Source organism: Stegostoma tigrinum, chromosome 6 (assembly GCF_030684315.1).
Source record: "Stegostoma tigrinum isolate sSteTig4 chromosome 6, sSteTig4.hap1, whole genome shotgun sequence".
NCBI lineage: Eukaryota > Metazoa > Chordata > Chondrichthyes > Orectolobiformes > Stegostomatidae > Stegostoma > Stegostoma tigrinum.
Window position 1 is genome coordinate 17,150,901 of NC_081359.1, and position 19,673 is coordinate 17,170,573.

Sequence of the window (19,673 nt, forward strand, 5' to 3'; positions counted from 1 at the left end):
AAATCTCCCCTTCCCCTACTGCATCCCTAAACCAGCCCAGTTCGTCCCCTCCCCCCACTGCACCACACAACCAGCCCAGCTCTTCCCCCCCACCCACTGCATCCCAAAACCAGTCCAACCTGTCTCTGCCTCCCTAACCGGTTCTTCCTCTCACCCATCCCTTCCTCCCACCCCAAGCCGCACCCCCAGCTACCTACTAACCTCATCCCACCTCCTTGACCTGTCCGTCTTCCCTGGACTGACCTATCCCCTCCCTACCTCCCCACCTATACTCTCTCCACCTATCTTCTTTACTCTCCATCTTCGGTCCGCCTCTCCCTCTCTCCCTATTTATTCCAGTTCCCTCTCCCCATCCCCCTCTCTGAAGAAGGGTCTAGGCCCAAAACGTCAGCTTTTGTGCTCCTGAGATGCTGCTTGGCCTGCTGTGTTCATCCAGCCTCACATTTTATTATCTTGGAATTCTCCAGCATCTGCAGTTCCCATTATCTCCAACAGTAGGACAGTTAGAGATGCGCAACAAATATTGGCCCAGCCAACCACTCCCACGTAATGAAAGAATAAAATATCTATAATTGACTGATAGATTCAATGGGGAATTCAGGAGAAACTTCTACTCACAGTGGTGACAATGCAAAACTTAACTGCATGATAGTGATCGAGACGAACAGCATACTGCACATACCTGATTAATAGTTGACTTCATGTGATTGTTGACCCTAACGTTTGGCCAAAAAGAATCTTAATGCTTTCTGCTGACCGCCTCTCCTGCAGTCTGGCTCTCTCCATCTTGTCGAGTATCTAGCTCACCAGTTTCCCTCTTAGATCCACAGAGGAGAGGTGGCGAGAGGGAGGAAATGAACAAAAGGAGCTACATGTGGGAAAGTCAAACCAGGTGTGACAAACAGGAAGGAGGGTTGGAAGAGGGAAGTAATAAATGGGAAGAGTTTAGCAGAGCTTAAAAAAGGCTGCTTAAAAAAGGTGCAGATCAGATCACACAAGCTGTGTTGGCCCAGGCACAAGCCACAGCAAACACCATCACAGAGTCAAACTCACAGAACTGCCTTCTATCAGGACTGTGAGAATAGCTGCATCACAAAGACAGCACTAGTTCAAGAGACTGGTTCACCAAAGTGATCAGGGAATGGCAATAAAGCAACTCTTACATCCTGTGGACTAATAAAAAAAAGTGCTCAACTGTGTTGTTGCATGCAAGAACAGGGACTCCACCTTTCAAAAGTAATAAATTCATCTATAAATCTACTTTTTGCCTCAAAATGGCGCTCAAAAAGCCAATTTTTACACAAGTATACATGGCCAATATACTTCAGCAGAAATTAGATGGGAAAAGGAATAAAACTACTTGCAGATAGCGTGAGATAAAGTAGGTCTGAGAATGGGGCATAAACACCAGCACAGATTTGTCAATACAAATATCCTGTTTCTTCACTGTAATTTATATGATGTATGTGCAGTTTCCCTCTGCTGTATTCATTGTCAACAATTTATCTGAGACTTTTCAAACATTTTTATAAACATACTTACACTATTTCCATAACACCACTTGTATTTTAAATATTTTGTGATACCTCCCATATCACCATCAGTTACTGCAGCTGCCAGAAGTCTATTTACTGTGATACATCTCAGGTTATGTTACGGGATAGTCTCAGTTACCAACAGTGATTCAACAGGATACAAAAGTAGTTTGATTAAAAAGCGTTTAGCATAAAGGCCAACATTCAGGAAACAAGATAGAGGAGAAAGCAACATTACTGATTCATAAAGCACAAAGCTTCATATAGTCCAAAGTCAAATAAGTACTTAGCAAAACGCACAATCTGTCTTTTGGATGAGACATTAAACTGAGGCCCGGCAGCTCCCTCAGCTGGATTGTTAAAGATCTTACGGTGCTAATTCAAAGGCAGGGAAGATTTCCCTGGCATCCTTGCCAATATTTACACCATAACCAAGATCTCAAAACTAAAATGCAAGCTATAGGGTCATTATTACATTGTGGGATATCCTTTTCTTGGATCTTTTTGTGTACAATTCTACTTCAGCATTTCCTCCATTACAACAGTATCAGACTGTCTGAGCCTGTAAGTGAAGTGAGGTAAGACTTTTTACACTCAACTGTCCTATTATGGTGTATTCACCAATGACATTGTCAGATGGCAAAACAAAATACAGCCTCAAAGTATGTCTCATGGACATTCTGAAATTAATGCAGAATTCCTTTACACAGAGGCATGGTACTTCATCTCTTCTGTGGATCTCTTGCACCATTTTCTCTATCTTCACAAATGGTCTAACCAATGCAGTTTTTTGGTTTGCCGTACCTTCAGAGATGATTTTGATGTGTTTTTTTTAAAAAGGAAGTCACAATATTCAATTGCTCTACACATCAAAAGTATCTCAGTAGGTTTAAAGAAATTTGTGGTACCCGGACGTTGTAAACAGCACTTTGAAATTTAAATTCTTCTTTCTTATTAATGAAGAAAATGTAGTGTACCTCATTTTGGTTCAAAGTATTTGTTCCTAACAGCATTATCACAAGAACAAGGCTCAAATAATGATACAGACAAGTTAGAAGAGAAGGTTCCTGGAAATGAGTCTTCCAGTGAATGTCCCAAAAATGTTGACTAACTAGGACTATCAGAAATAATGGCAGAATGAAAGAGACTCTTAATTTTAGTCCAATGGAAGAAGAAAATGCTAATCAATGTGAGGTTTATAAAATTACGAAGTACATAGGATAAGGGGAATTGCCGAGGTCTTTTCCCCAGAGAAGGAGAGTCCAAAACAAGACGGCATTGGTATAAAGTGAAGGGCACAAGATTTAAAATAGAGCTGAGAGGCAACTTTTTCCATTTAAGAGAGGGTGGTGCATACATGGAACGAGCTGCCAGAGGAAAGTGGTAGAGGCAGATATAATTACAACACGAGGGACATTTGGACAGGTGCATGGATAGGCAAAACACAGGCAATGGGACGAGTTCAGATTAGGAAACTTGGTCGGTATGGACAAGTTGGGCTAAAGGACCTATTTCTGTGCTGAACAACTCTATGACTCTAAAATAACCGAAAAGTGAAGTAAATCAAGCAGTGTTAGGGAATCTTCCAACATCATAGGCATGCTTACATTGAAGTCTCTTGACAGCCTTAGCACTTTTCTATACTGTGATCACCTCCAACCATGAAACACCACTTTCCAAGCTCGAACACCAGTCCAAGAACATAGTCTTCTTCCAATTCTTCCTTTTATGCCTGCCCAAATGACATTGCTCCACCATTGACAAACCAGCTGTTCAGGTTCTAAATTCTATCCCAAAATCTCTCCTCCACACTTCAGTTCTGAGGTGGGGTAGTCCATTGGCATGCTTGCTGGGAAACATCAACATGCATATGAACTTAAAAAATTTTGTTAATGTAATTCAAGAAGATTGTCAATGCCCACTGAGCTGGAGCCCTATTGTGACCAATTTGGAGGGCAATGTGTACTTGACAAGCTCTGATCAGCAACACTATGATGATGGACTGATAAGGAGAAATTAAATAATTAGGGTTACAATTCCCAGAATTCAAACGAAAGATGGGTGATCTCACTGAGGGAAGAAACAGTTGCACTGACATAACACTTTTCACAAGCAGGTGACGTATGTTAGAGTTTTACAACTAGTGAACAGATATACTGTGATGCTGACAAATAAATGTTGGCTGGACAGTAAGGCGGCAAGGTGGTACAGTGGTTAGCACTGCTGCCTCACAATGCCAGGGACCTGGATTCCAGCCTTGGGTGACTGTCTGTGTAGAGTTTGCATGTTTTCCCCATGTCTGCACAGGTTTCTTCCAAGTGCTCTAGTTTCCTCCCACAATGCAAGAACGTATAGGTTAGGTGGATTGGCCATGCTAAAAAGTTGCCTGTAGTGTCCAATAATGTACACGCTAGGCGGACTGGTCATGGTAAAAACCTATGGGGGTCTACCGGGCTGTGGTGCAGGATGTGTCTGGGCGGTTGTTCTTTGGAGGACTGGTGCAGACTCAACGGGCCAAGTGGCCTCTTTCTGCACTGTAAGGATCCTATAATTCCAGAAATCTCCCTGGTGATTTTCAAAATAGTGCTATGCGATCTTTTATACCCACCTTAGAAGGCAGATGGAGCCATTTTGCACGTGACAGATGGCACCTCCAATAGTTTAGCCCTTCCTAAGTATGCAGTAGACATCATTCTAGATTTAAATGCTCAAGTCGTGGAGTCAGACATGAACCTATAATCTTCTGGCCTCTGAAACAAGATTATTATCAACAGAACCAGAACTGACACACAGAAATGTGTTATATATTAGACATATAAAATGTAATGGGAGTAGATACTGAAAATATATGTTTCTGCAGGGATGTCTAGAACACAACCTCAGAATAAGTGTTCAGCCATTTAAGTCTACAATAAAGAGACATTTCTTCCCCCAAAGCTTGTGAATTTTGGGAACTTCTTTTTACCTCAGGGAGTTTGTGGATGCTCCAATGTTTAGTATGTTCAAGAAACAGATTATTGGATATTGAATAACAAAGAAATTAAGATATACATGGGCTGTCTGGGAAGGTAGAACGGAGGCGTAAATCTAGCTGTGACCTTACTGAATAGCAAAGCAGGCTTGAAAGATAGAATGGTCTATGACTTATGAATGCTCTTACGTTTTAATTTATGATGTTAGTTGAAGAACAAATACTTGCCAGCACAATGGGTGGAATGCCCTTGCTCTCTTTGGAAACTGTACTCTCTTTTACATCTACCTGTGAGAGCAGATGGGACCTCTGTTCAATTTGAGCTGGTGATAACCCACAGTGAGGGTGAAGAAAGAAATGAAAGTTTGAGGGCAAGGAGTAATACTAAATTTAAACATTGCCCTACTTTCCAAAGCCAATGTCACAACTACACACAACGATTAATTGAGTTCAATTCTAGTCTTCCTACTATTGGAAAGAAGTTGTGAAACTTGAAAGGGTTCAGAAAAGATTTACAAGGATGTTGCCGGAGTTTGAGGGTTTGAGCTACAGGGAGAGGCTGAATAAACTGGGACTAATCTTCCCTGGAGAACTGGAAGCTGAAGGGTGAAGTTTATAAAATCATGAGGGGCATGGATAGGGTGAACAGTCAAGGTCTTTTCCCTGGGATAGGGGAGTCCAAAATAGAGAACATAGGTTTTAGGTGAGAGGAGAAACATTTAAAAGGGAACTAAGGGGCAACTTTTTCACGCAGAGGGTGGTGCGTGAATGGAATGAACTGCCAGAGGAAGTGGTACCGGCTGGTTCAATTATAACATTAAAATACATCTGGATGGGTACATGAATAGGGAGGGTTTGCAGGGATGTGGGCCAAATACTGGCAAACAGCTCTAGGTTAACTTAGGATATCTGGTCAGCATGGGTGAGTTGAACCAAAAGCTCTGTTTCCACGCTGTACACCTGTATGATTCTATAACTCTCAAGAAAAGTCAGTTATCTATCAAATTGACAACTTAGGTGACCAATTAATACATATCTGCATTGTGAAACATATTACGTGACTACTCGTGCTAGAGTGTTGAAGAATATAAACTAATACTATAACTATGCTTCTGCAGGGGATTTCAAATGACTGTCGTACTTACGAATGTACAAGTGGATTGTAAGTTCATTGTGATCATGATAAACCTCAAAGCTATGGAAATTATGTCACAACGTGTGTAGGTTGTAAATTTGCAAAATTTAAAATGGTGCTAAAATTATTTAATGGCGCAATTTCTTGCTTGTTTTTTTTGGTATCTACTTAAACAATTATGTTTATTTTTACAGGTTGCTTTCGTTGAAGCCTTAACTCATGAGTGCAAACCAGTGCCCAGCATGAAATGGCAAGTCACGAGAGTCAAATTTTCACCAAAGTAAGGCATTCACAATGAAAAGACAGGCCAAAAATTTACTGAAATTATCTGAACCACAAAAGCACGGAGAAGTAGCTAATCAAAGTACTCTAATTAACACAAGCCTTGATTCAATGTTGCTGTCTTTATTAAATAGGATAAACCAGTGGTAAGTGGTTTCAATAACTGATCTCAAGAGCTACCCAAGTACCACTTGTGTCTGTTTATTCCTTATGACCTCATTAGTAAGGATTTTCTGGCTCAGTCCAAATAGTTGAGTGTTACGTTAAGCGTAACTTTTCTTAAGAGATGATTGATCCACAAACCAAACACAAGCAAACAGGCACAAAGCAATTAACTATATATATGGTCAAATGCAAGAAATCATTACAGATGGTAAACTAGGCAGGAGCTGTTAACTTAGCAGTTTATTGACTTTGAGATACAGAATAACCTGGCATACTATAGTGTGCGTTCTGGAGCAGACATTCAGAGCCTTTGGTCCCCATTGTCCTATTTTGAAGAGAATAAAGAGAACTCCCATGGTTAGGAATCCAACAGAACATCCCCACAACACAGCACAAATGTTCCCTCATGCATGAATAGGAGAGAGATAAAAGGAAAAATGGACTTCTGAGGTATGAGAAGAAACAAAGGCAACAATAGTGCTGATCATGAGGGAATGACACAACCCGTTGCTGTGGAAAAGAAGATAGAAAGACGTTCAGACAATAGCGAGGACAGCTAAGTGGCTTGTACAAAAAAACTGTAAAAAGATAAACAGAAGAAATGTATCTTTTGTCGTGGTCTAACTGGATGGAGAATAATGCACTTCAAATTCCTTCAGCTTAAGAAAAAACACGTTAAATTTGTACTACAGTCCTGACTCAACTGAGTTTGGATGTGTCGATAGCAAGCATTCTTCAAATAACTTGCAGCAAACCTTGCCGCACTACTCTATAAACCAATTTAGAACCATTCAACCGCATAAATTTCTAATGAAAGAAAGAACTAACTGTATGTTGCACCTTTCACAAACACAGTGCATCCTGAGTTTTTCAAAACCAAATTAAGTAATTTTGAAATATGGTCACTGTTTGTAATCTAGTAACCAACTCTTATACAGAAGCTCCTATAAACAGTCAACTGATAGTGACCAATCAGCTCTTGGTAATAATGCTTGAAGGATAAATACTTAACAGAACATCAGGGATGATACCCTCACTTTTCTTTGAAGCAGTGTCCAAGGATCTTCATGCCCACGTGAGAGGGCAGATGAGACCTTGACTTTAAACTTCTTATTCAGAAGTCAACACCTCTGAAACTGCAGAACTCTCTTAATGTTGCACTGGAAGGGTCAGTGTTGATTTTTGTGCTCAGGTCTACAGCACGATTTAAACAAACTTTGTTTCAGGGGCCAGAGTACTACCCACTGAGCCAGATGGTAGGTGAGAGAACTGCCTAGTTGAGAGATCATCAGCACTAAACAGAAAGCACTTAAGCCACAAATATATTACACTAGGCTCCTTAATAGGGTTTCTAATTAATGGTTATTCTAAAAAGCAATGGAGCATTAAAATGTCAGTATGCTCATTCTGGTGAAGGGCCATCAAGCCATTACTTAGAGTCAGTTTCTCTCTTCACAGATTTGCCTGCCCCTCTGAATACTTTTCAACATTTTCTTTTTTATTTTCGGCATGCACAGTTTTTGTTTCTGTTACTTTTTAATCTTTAGATAGTTCATACAGACCATGGGTTAATCAACAATTCTTGGCATAGTTATTTGAACTGGGCTAGAAGTAAGAAAGCCTTGCATTTATATTGTGACTTACACTATCATATAGTTTCCTAAAGCATTTCATAGCCAGTGGACAATTGTTTAATTGTAGTCATGCTTGCAATGTAGAAAGCATGACACCCAAATAAATAAGAGCGCATGATGTTGGTGATTGTTCAGTCACATGAATAGAGGTTGGCTAACTAATTGAAAGCAGAGTGTTGCTATACAGGGGCATTTTTAGGATGGTAAATCTGTAACTAGTGGAGTGCTGGGGACACAACTATTTGCAAAATATATTAATGAGTTATTAAATGAATTAATAAATGATCATTTATTAAGCATATCTTATTACACATTACCAGATCCAAAAATAGATTGATTACTGGCTGCATCCATAACATATAATTGCCCTGAATACACTCGATAAATTCTCCCTCATTACTAACTTTCCCAATTCGATTTTCCTAATCTACAAGATGATTAAGGTCACTCATGATTAACATACTGCCCTTTTTTACATTAACTCAATTTAACTTGATATATTCTCTGTTCCAAAGAACAGTTAATGTTGGGAAAGCTATAGACCATCTCCACTAGTGCCTTCTCTGCCTTGTTATTTCTTCCTCCCACTGTTATGGATTCTCCAACATCCAATCCTGGATCATTTTTTCCAATCATACTTATTCCATCTCGTACTAACAAAGCTATGCCACCATCCCTCCCTTCCTGTCTATCCTTTCAAAAAAAATCACATAACCCTGAATATTTACTTCCTAGATATGAGTTCCCTGATTGAGATAGTTAGTCTAGTCCAATGAGGGAGCTCTGGCTGACAGATATAGACATGTCTGTCAAAGGTTCTATTCACTCAGAGCTGGTTCTGAAAAAGCTGAATTAGCATCATGGACTTCCCACATGTAAATAAAGGGTGACTCAGTGATGGGCTATCAGCCTCTGCGGAGTTATTTCAGAAACCACGTTCCCATAATGGTTATAAGATTATACGCAGTTACCTAATTCATTTACATTGTTCCGAAAATTACACAGAAATAGAGAAAATAGGAGCAGGAATAGGCTATTTGGCTCTTCGAGATTGCTCTGCAATTCATGGCTGATTATCCAACTCAACAGCTTGTCCCTGCCTCTCCCCTCCCCCTAATGATCTTTTGATTCCTTTAGCCCCAAGTGTTACATCTAAGTCCTCCTTGAAATCACACAATGTTTTGGGCTTGACTGCTTTCTGTTTAGTGCTCACCACTCTCCGAGTGAAGAAACTTCTCCTCATCTCAGTCCTAAATGGTTAACCCCAAACTGTCATTGGGAACATCCTTCCTGCATTTACCCTATCTGATCCTGTTTGAATTTTATATATGCATTTCAGTAAATAACCATTCATTTTGCCTTTTTACCATTACTTCCTCCTTTGATACTATTTGCTGCTGTTATTTTGTGCTTTTATGCTCTGTCCAGTCCTGTCCAACACTGGGTATCATTATCAAGATAATGAAACTTCCAAGCCCTCCTCTCCTCTCTCTAATTAGTTTCAAACCTTCCCCACAATGCTAAGTATTTGATTTACCAGGGCATTGGCTGCAGCACCTCTCAAGCCAAGTCACTCCAACCAGATCAGCTTTTTTCTCCAGCACTAGTGTCAGTGTCCCATGAAGTGAAACCAGTAACTGCCACACCACTCATTAAGCAGTGCATCTGACTCCTCGACTTCATTTACCCCAAGCTATTTTGCTTGTGACTCGAAAATTCCAGTCCAGACGAGATGTTCTTAACCCTGACATCAGACAGACAATGGAGTTTTTTGGATTTATGCCCAAAGCCACACAGAACAGACTGCTTCCTACCACTACTTTGTTTTTATTTCCTTTTCACACTTGAATGGTTCCCTGTATTATAGGGTCATAGTCAGTTCACTCATCCGCTCTGCAGTCCCACTCTTATCCACACGGTTTACAAGAAATAACTGTTGAGTAATTGTAGGGGCAGAGGTTCGATGAGAGTTGTCCCTGCTTCACCGACAAACACATGGTTCTCTGTTTGATCACTGACCAAGTCTGAATTACCCAATCTAAAGAGACTTAGACAAAACTGCCCAGGTAATTTCCCCTTCCCTGATATGGCATAATATTAACTGTTCAGATCCAAGTTCAGGAGCTACAGTTTGAAGCTTGAGCTGTAAACCCTTGCTACTGAGGTGTTCACCGTAGATCACTTTGGTATGGAACAGCTCCCACATACTGCAGCTGCCAACACATCAGGCAACCTGCCATCTGTTATATTTTCTTTAAATGATTAATTAAATCGCTCTGATGTCCCTGTTCTTTACATTTGAGGAATCTCCACTCTGAATATTTAGTCCATTATTTTTCTATCTGAGCACTACTACCTATCTTATATGTTACAAGTTAATTGTTAACTTGTTAAGTAAAAAAAGAGACAGACTTTTACTTTAAACACTAGTATTACTCACCATGTCTATTTACTGTATACAGCTGCTTTATTTGGGCAAAAGCAACCCAACACCTCTCTCGTTCCACCGCTGAACTCCTTAAGATGGCTATTTGTGCGTGTCCTCAAGATAAAGTGCCTATCTGAGTCAGTGAAGGAGTTCTAGGCTGCCTTGCAATGTAACCTCTGAAAATAAACCCATTTAAAGTTTGAAAGTACAGAATCTTAAAACTGCAGATTTTATTTTAATGCCAATTATAAATTACAATTTAAATTAGGCTAAGTTAGGTTTGCTCAAATTAAAAGTTTAGATACTTTCCCACCCAGCAAATGCACATACTCAGTCCAAGCTGAAATGAGTTTACTCTCTGAATCAATCAAGGCAGCAGTCAGGTTTAACACCTTATTCAGAAGATAGCATCAGTGACAGTGCAGCACTCCCTTAGTGCAAGCACTTTTTCAAGACTATTTTCTCCTATTGTCTGGTCTTTCTCATTCTTTTTTTAGTTCTGATTTCTGTACAGTTTTAATTCACAGAATGTGAATACAAGGCCAGCATTTAATGACCACCAGAACCTGCTGTGAACTGCTGCAGTCCTCTAACTGAAACTTTGTCTTTCCCTTCCCTTTCTTTCTGGCTTTGAATGTTTGCTTTAGAAGTAGGTAACTTCCAAATGTTGGGCATACATTGAACCCCTGTCCAAATACTGATAAAAAGACCAGCTTAGAAAAAAATGCTACATACCAACAGACAGATCTTTGGAGATTTCCAGATAAATAAATAGAAGATTAAAAACACAAATTTTCTATACCTACCAAAGACATTCAGTTGGGAAGGTAGTGTAGATTTAATTTATTACTTTCATTATTTGCATTTAAAACACGTTATTTTTCTCCACCATTCCATTTCACAAGTTATTTCGCTCTTTAGTCTCACCTAATTCCATTCCCTATCAACGAGCAGGCAGCTGATCCGATCCCTGACCTCTATTCATGTGTCACACTGAACCAGAGACTGAGGTTCACGCACCTTTCAACTTTCCTTGCTGTGATGACGCATGTCACCTTTCCCAGGTGAACTGAGATTTTGAACTCTGCATGAGGAGTCACAGCTGTAACACAGAAATTACAGCATGAAACAGAACCACCAATGGTGTTAGATGAAGGTTATGCTCCATAGGCATTACTCCTATGTTGCTTAGTTTTCAAATCCTTTAGCATCTTGTTCTTTAGTCACTTACCTAAGCTATTCTTAATTACTGCACAGCACTCGCATCACTAGCATTATTCTAGTAAGTCTACCCTGCACTTCCTAATAAAAGTTTATTTTGAACTGCCCATCTGATCTGTTCTAACGGAATGACGTAGTCTCTGCACCAATCATCAATACTGTAAATGCTTTCCACACCTTCATAGTCCTTTCTTTTAAATCTTTCACAGGATGCCAGCATTGCTCGCTCAGCCAGCAATTATTGTCTATACCCAATTGCCATGAGGTGGTGATAATGAGATGAGCTGCCTGCTTAACCTACTGCTATCCATGTTGTGTAAGTACACCCAATTGGCCATTAGGGAGTGAATTCCAAGACTGTCACCTAGTAAGTGTTAAGGAAGGGCAATATGGTTCCAAGTCCGTATGATGTTTATTTTAGAGGGGAACTTACAGCTACTGGAGGTGTTCCTATGCATCCGGCTGCTCTTGTCTTTCTCGGCGGTACAGGTCATAGGTTTGTAAGGTGCTCTCAATGGAACTACGGTGAGTGCAAATGTTAAATACAGAATCCCCAGTGTGCGGAAACAGGCCATTGAGCCCAACGAGTCCACACCAACCCTCTGAAGAGCACCCCACCCAGACCCACCCACTATTCTTTCCCTGTAACCCTGCACTTCTTATGCACCTAACTAATGTACCTAACCTAAACATCCCCGAACATTATGGGCAATTTAGCCTGGCCAATCCACCTACCCTGCTTTTCTTTGGCTATGGGAGGAAACCGGAGTACCTGGCAGAAACACAAGCAAACACGGAAAGAATGCGGAAACTCCACACAGATGGTTGCCCGAGCATGGAATCAAACCTGTGCTGTGAGACAGCAGTGCTAACCACTAAGCCACCTCATTAAAGGTGGTGGATGGGGTGCCAATCAAATGGGCTGCTTTGTCCGAGATCGTGTCGAGCTTCCTTTGTGTTGTTGGAGCAACACTTGTCCAAGCTTGTCCACTACTCCAAGTGGGGAGTATTCAAAACACACTCCTGGCTTGTGCCTTGTAGATGGTGGACAGGTTTTGGAGAGACAGGTGGATAGCTCACCATAAAATTTCCATTTTCTGACCTTTGCTTGTAGCCACAGTTCAGTTTTTGATTGGTGGAAATTCCAGGATTTTGAGAGTGATAAATTCATACTTTTGTGTAAAAGGAAGTTTTTGGGCTCCTGGTCCTAAGTCTTTTCCTCTTAATCCCATCTCCTCTCCTGCTAAACCCCTCATTCCCTTTGTTTCAACCTGACGTTATTACTGGACAATTCAAATATGAGACTGAAATATGGCTTGATTGATTATATTTTGTTTTGTTTGGGGTTAGTAAGGTTAATAAAGTTGTCTCTTACTGAGTCAGAAACACAATGTTGCACATTTTGATATAACAATAAAACAGAACTTTATTCTACCAGAAGAAATGAAGATAAAATAGAATAAACCAATCTATTTACTTTATATACAAATTCAAAGAGATTAACCTCAAAATAAAATTTCATTAATCCTCAAGCATATCTCTACAAGTTCAAAAAATTCCTTTGTAGAGTGCTTAAACACACATCTTGCATGGTGCTCACCTTGAGTGATAAAATCTTTTCCTTACACCTATATAGGTTTGAGGTGACTGTGACTTTAAGTCAGGAAATGGAAACACAGATACCTTTGTCCTGGAACTATTATATATCTGTGTTTAAAAGTACTCAGCTTCGAGTAACACCCTCAGGATTTTATTCCCCCACTTTTGGTTTGGCAGTATCACTAATTCCTTAATCTAAGGTAAATTAGTTTTATTATACTCCCTCTTTTCCAGCACCACCTACTCTATACAATCATTTCCACCCAAGGACTACATAGAACTGTCTCAAAAGCAAAGGAAAACTGAAAAAAAAAGTCTCTCACATTCTAGGTTATGGGTGTTTCACCAAAGGTCACAAAAAAAAACTCAGTCCAGAAATTTATAACAGGCCTTGAGGGACATTAAACCTTGCTTGGTTGTAAAATCCTAAAGTAAACAAAGAAACCATCAGGCTGCCAAAGAAGTCTTCATAAACTGTTGTTAAAAATCACCATGGCTACAGAATGTTAATTATTAACTTTAGGCACAAAGGAAATCTAAACTTAAAATCAATTATATTAAACAAATTATAGCTATCACAATTTCAATCTATGTTTTCCCATCAATTCAAATCTTTCTTCGCCACTACGGATCCCAAACTGGCATATAATAATCTAACTGTACTCTCACTAACTTTTTATACATATATACCATTATACTTCTCTTTTAATACTCCATCTCCACTCTTGTAAAGACTGCTATTTAATTTGTTTTCTTCACGGCCTGGTTACACTCAACATACTGGTCCATTCATCCAGGCCATTTAGGTTTTGCTTATAAGAAAAATAATTAGCATCTTTTGACCAAATTAAAGTAAGTGACACTTGTCTCTTTCTGCCTACTTCACTAACCTATTGAGATTGCCTTGCAGCTTCTCTTAATCTCCTGTCCTGGTGTCATCCACAAATGCGGACACCAGTCCCTCCAGTCCTTTGCCCAAACCACTCATATGTACAATGTGCAGTTGGGATCCCAGAAGAGAATGCTGTGTGACTCCCCAAAGTACCTCCATACACTCAAAATTCTATCCAACTCAACTTCTATTTTGTCCCCTCTTTTTGAAACATCTTTAATTCTACTTTTTCAACCCTACCTCCATGTCAATTGCTCTTCTTCAAAAGGCTTACTGAAAGCTATCTGAAATTCCACAGTGCCACAGGTTGTATACAGAATAACAGAGTGGTAAAAAGAGAAACAGCACTGACTTGGGATGAAAAAGGAGATTTAAGCATGGAGGTGGGGAATAGCATTTACATTAATATTTTGCATCTGACTTTACCAAAGATAATGATGCTACTTGGCCACTGTGACAGAGTCAGATATGAAATTGATAAAGTGATGGTTATTGCACAGATTACCTGTACTTAAAAGTTAATAAAGAACCAGATGGAGTGCATCCAAGAATGCTGAGGGGCAGCACAAGTTGCAGTGACTGACAATAATTTACCTTTGACTCAGCAGTGGTGCCACATGGCTGTAAAAATGCACCCCTGTTCAAAAAAAGGAAGCAAAGGTCAGCCAACCAATTGAATGCTTTAACTTTTATTGTGGAGAAACTTCTGAAAACAGCAATTCAGGACAAAATTAAGTCACGTGGACAAATACAAGTTAATTAGAAAAGTTAACATGGTTTGTGAAGGGAAAATCGTCTGCAATTAATTTATTAGAGGATAGTTTTAAACTTCAAAAGGAGCATAGTTAAGTTGGTGAAATATGTAAATATGTGACAGATGAAGTTAAATGCTTAGAAATGTAAGGTGATAAATTTTAGAAGGAATAAAATAGAGATCCAATGCAAAATAAAGGTAAAACTCTAGAATGGGATGCAGGATCAGAGGGACCTGAGTATATATGCGTATAAATTATTAAAGGTGTCAGGATAGGTAGAGTTTGAGCAAAGTTAATAAAGTTTACAGTATCCTAGGCTTAGAGTACAAGCATCAGGAAGTTGTGTTGGTCACAGGCAAGCCACTACTTTGGCCTCAGCTGGAGTATTACATCTATTTGTGGAGGCTGCAATTTAGAAAAAAGGATAGTGAAGGCATTGCAGACAGTTCAGAAAATTTTCAACAGAATAGTTTCAGAGATGACGAACTTCAATTAGATTTGTTGAATTATGACTGCTTTCCTTTGAGAAGAGGAAAGCTGAGAAGAGGTTTCATAAAGGTACGCAAAATCATGAGCAGTCATGACAGAATATGGAAACACTGTTTCCACTCATGAAAGGATCAAGAACAAGAGCCACAGATTTAAAGTAATTGGCAAAAGAAGTAAAAGCGACAGCGGGATAAACTTTTCTTTCAGTGGTTGTTAAAGTCTGGAATGCATCGCCTGACACTATGGTAGAAGCAGGTCCAATCATGGCATTTTAAAAGGGAATTCGTCTGAAAAGAATGAATGCCCTGGGTTAAAGGAGGAAGCCAGAGACATGGAATTTGGTGAACAGTTCTCTTGAACAGCCAAGGTACACATGATGTGCGGCATGTGCGGAATACCCCACTGCAATGTAATAATTCAGAGTGATTATTGCTGAACACAAATTTTTTTTAAGATAACAAGGTGTAGAGCTGGATGCACACAGCAGGCCAAGCAGTATCATAGGAGCAGGAACACTGACAATTGCATTCTCTATTGCAACAGCTAAATCAACTAGCCTACATTTGTTGAGAAATCAGCACTCTCCTACAGACGAAATGTTATTTGACCTTTTCATTGATATTTCATGCAAATTGTCCTGATGAATCCAAGAAAAGCTTCAACAAAATAAGACTGTAAGAACTGCCGATGCTGGATTAGAGATAACACAGTGTGGAGGCAGAGGAACACAGCAGGCTAGGCAGCATCAGGGCAGTAGGAAATTGATGTTTTGGATCTGGGCCCTTCTTTTCTGAAGAAGGGTCCTGGCCTAAAAAGTCAACTTTCCTATTCCTCTGATGCTGCTTAGCCTGCTGTGTTCCCCCACCTCCACACTGTGTTATCTTCAACAAAACGTCTTCTTTTCAGTAATTCCCAAGTTCTGTATGACTAAACGATTAATTCTATGGTCTTCTGCTTTTCACCATTCAGCATCACTGCCGCTACTTCGAAGACTTCAAGAACAAGTTTTGTCAATAGCACTTTCTTCACTGAAATTTATGCTTGCAACATCTATTGATTTTTTCCCATGACATATTTTGCTATTTAATCTTTAGGTTAAGTCTTCCCTGACTTCAACTACCACACTATCTGGCCTGCAGTCACCCAGGTATATGCACTGGCACCTCTCCAGTTCTTTGACACATATGCACTTTCCTACCACTGCACGACACAAAGTTTTGAATATATGACTGTGCTCCACTTCAGATGTCTTTGGAAATATATACTAAATACTGAAGCCCCATTTGATCTCAAGCTCACGCATAAAGTTCTATCATCTAATTTCAAAGGAATAGGGAGTTATTCTTAGCATCCTGACAGATATCATTGTAATACTTTGCTTTATGCAAAGTGGCTGCCAGGTTTCCTAAATTACAACAGTGAGCACATTTCAAACATTACTCCATTGGCTGTAAAGAATTTCCTGGTATCCTGAGATCATGAAAGGTACTCAGTAAATTGCAGTTTGCTTTCTTTAGAATTGGAAAATATATTAAATGTGCAACATTTCCCACACATATACAAAACACTGAATTATCTAGAAGGATCGGTAATCACACATTTCTCCTCATCATCAAATATGACAATACAGACTGTTTAATGCTGAACGCATTGTAGCAGAGTAGAGCAAAAACGGGCAAGTCACAGTGTCCCATCCGCCATGAAGTGTAGGGCAGACTTGATGGGCTAGTTCTTCTTGTTTGTCAATTTTGTGTCATGGGCATGATATCACAATCAGGATTTTAGTCAGCATGAGTACATTTCATATGCAGCCAATATCCCTCTGTGTGCTGACGTATGTTGATTCTCAGCTTCACGCTACTGCAATTTTAAAATTCTCACCTTTGATCTCAAATCCAACAATGACCTTGCATTGTTGATAGTGGGAACTGCAGATGCTGGAGAATCCAAGATAACAAAGTGTGAAGCTGGATGAACACAGCAGGCCAAGCAGCATCTCAGGATCTCCCTATTTCTGACATCCTCCAGCCCCCACAATCTTCTGGCTTCTCTGCATTGCTCCAGCTCAGGCCTCTTGTCTTGAACCTCCTGAATGTCAAGTGCTCCCTCCTTGTTGATCGTGTGCCTTCGGACGCTTTGAATGTAAATTTTAGAATTCCCTTCCTAAAATCTTTCCCTTGTTCACGAAGTTCCTTAAAACTTCCCTCTTTGTCAAAGCTTTTGGTCATCCTGATATCTCCTTTCATGGTCTATGTCAGATTTTGTCCATGAAGGCACTTGCAAAGTGACTTGGGATATCTCACTAGATTAAGAAATACCACTGAATGCAAGGCCATTGTTGATTCTGCGCTGAATTCTGGTAGAAACTAGTAGAAAGTGAATGCATTGACAACATTCATCCAGAGAATATTATGCGTTAAAGAATGCATAATGTCATCTATGAGACTGAAAACGATGATCTGTGGGAGACAGACAAATGGTTGAGACAATCTGTACAAACAGATGGTGGTAATGATAACCAGCTGTCATTCAAATATTGACCACATCTTAGCTGACATGCTGACACCAATTAAACAAACAAATCTGGATTTGAGGATTTCCCAGAAAATAGTTTACTGTGTTTGCATAATTTTCCATGTTTCTTTCAGTTGGCACACTAGTTTAATTCATGCACTGCACTGCATGCAGTTGAATAAAGATTGCATTTAACCACTCCATTTTGGAGCAGGAAGAGTTTTCATTTCAAGATTAAGACATAATATCTAAAACTTTCCTGATTTTAAAGCCAAGGACAGAAAGTGGATAAATGACAAAAATTTACAGTATTTGCTTTATTAAACAAATGGCAGTATTTTGTTCTTAAGATGATGCACCAAATCTGAAGAAAGCCAACCTTATAATTGAAGGGTCCTGGCCACAACAACAAATCAGTCATGACAACAGAAATGAACAAGAAATATCCATATACTGACCACAAACAGCTTTTAGAATAAGCTACAATTGGAATACTGAGATAATGATGGAAAGATCGCAAAATGTTTTATGACATTAGAATAAAGGTAGTTAAAGATTCTGCTAACACACAACACTATAAAATAAAGGTGGATAGTTGCAATTTTTAAGTCTGCTGTTTTTAAAGATCACATGGTCAGAGTCTGAAGACTTTAATTTAAATTATCACTAACCAGTACCCGCACAAAAGATATCTGTACATTTCAACATCTTGCCCAAGTCAAAAAATTAAGAGAAGCATCTTTTACACTTTAAAGCTTCATACATATTTATTACATTAAGCAGCACTCGCTCAGTCATAAATTGCTCACTCATGCTCAGTCTGAGTTCTGAGCTCCTGATCTCATTACAGCCATGGTCCAACAAGACCAAAGAGCTAAACTGAAGATAAGAGGTGAGGATCACTGCCTTTTACTCAGCCAAATGCTGTCTTGAAGGCTGGTATCAAGGAATCAGAGCAAAACATGAGTCAATGAGAACTGTTGAAAATCTGTTGGTTGGAGTCATACCTAGGACAAAGATGGCTGTGGTTCTTGAAGGTCATTCATTTCAGCTCCAGGACATCATTCCTCAGGACAGTGTCTTAGACCAAACCATCTTCAGCTGTTTCACTAACATCCTTCCTTCCATCATAATGTCACGCCTGACTTGCTAGCAATGCCCACATTATGGGGACAAATGAAAAATAAATCATTTTTGTTAGAACAGAGAGCAAGTCTGTATTTCTATAGCACCTTTCATGACCACATGAAAGCACTTTATTGCCAATGATATATACTCTGAATTGTAGCTACAGTTGCAACTTAGAAAATGTTGCACCAAATTTGTGAAAAATATTTTATCAAAATTGTAATGCAATACCAATCAGATAATCCGGTTTTTGAGCAACACTGGTTGAGGAATCAACATTGAACAGGACACCAGGGAGAACTTACTTGGTTTTCTCTGAAATATCATCACGGGATGTTTTACATTCACCCGAGAAAGCAGATGAGGCCCGAGTTTAAATTCTTGTTGAATAAAGAAAGAACTAATCACCAACTTGCTTTGAAACAGCCGTATTATACAGAAAAATGATTGAAAGTGTTTTCTAAAGGTGCAATTAAAAACACTGGACCACATATCAAAGGAGGAGATATTTGGACAGAGGTGATTAAAGCTAGGCTAGTTTTGCAAGAGAGTCTTAAAGGCAGAAAAGGGAACAGAACTAGGGAGAGAATTCCAGATTTTGGCACACTGGCAGCAGAAGTCAAGCTCAGGTGAAAGAAAGATGGCATGCATAGGAATTAGAATTTGAAGGCAGCGCAGAGACAGGAAAGGATGAGGCAAATTAAGTGTTTCAGGCACTGGGCTCAATAGAAAGGCAAGAGGACTGACAGAGAATGGCTAGGAGATTGGGGCAGAATACCACAACACTGTGCTCTCCAACCTGTAGACTGTGAGAGACTCTTATAGTCTATCTCGGTCTCAGACCCTCATATGCAGCCTGTGTCCCCTCTAAGTTGAGTATGCAAATCAAACATCAGAACTATACACGACTCCCACTTCTGGAGGC

General features: G+C 39.6%; 1 protein-coding gene and 1 long non-coding RNA gene across 6 annotated transcripts in view; one reads left to right on the top strand and one right to left on the bottom strand.

Moving 5' to 3' along the window:
* The window catches only part of LOC125453289 (uncharacterized), a 125,186-nt gene extending 113,529 nt beyond the window's left edge, over window positions 1-11,657 (top strand). Inside the window, exons 2-3 of the long non-coding RNA XR_009445817.1 lie at window positions 5,836-5,921; window positions 11,581-11,657. This is a non-coding gene — a long non-coding RNA (uncharacterized LOC125453289). The remainder of the gene's footprint in view (window positions 1-5,835; window positions 5,922-11,580) is intronic.
* Window positions 1-19,673, bottom strand: part of clybl (citrate lyase beta like) — a 145,186-nt gene that overhangs the window by 52,055 nt on the left and 73,458 nt on the right. The window lies entirely within an intron of this gene.